Source organism: Cololabis saira, chromosome 8, assembly GCF_033807715.1.
Source record: "Cololabis saira isolate AMF1-May2022 chromosome 8, fColSai1.1, whole genome shotgun sequence".
NCBI lineage: Eukaryota > Metazoa > Chordata > Actinopteri > Beloniformes > Belonidae > Cololabis > Cololabis saira.
The window spans coordinates 45636540-45636768 of NC_084594.1; positions in this window are offsets into that span (position 1 = coordinate 45636540).

The following is a 229-nucleotide window of genomic DNA, read 5'->3' on the forward strand; positions in this document are numbered from 1 at the left end:
CACCAACCCCCAGACTGCCCGAGAACTCGCCTACAACCACGCTCATACCATCACTAGAGCTGTTGGAGCTGGGGGGGGGGATGTTGCTGTACCGCCCCGACAAGGTGGTGCTGTCTGGACAGGAGTGGGGGGGGGGTGGGGGGTGGATGTTGCTGTACCGCCCCGACAAGGTGGCGCTGTCTGGACAGGAGCGGGGGGATGCTGCCCCCAACAAGGTGGGCCGCATCAT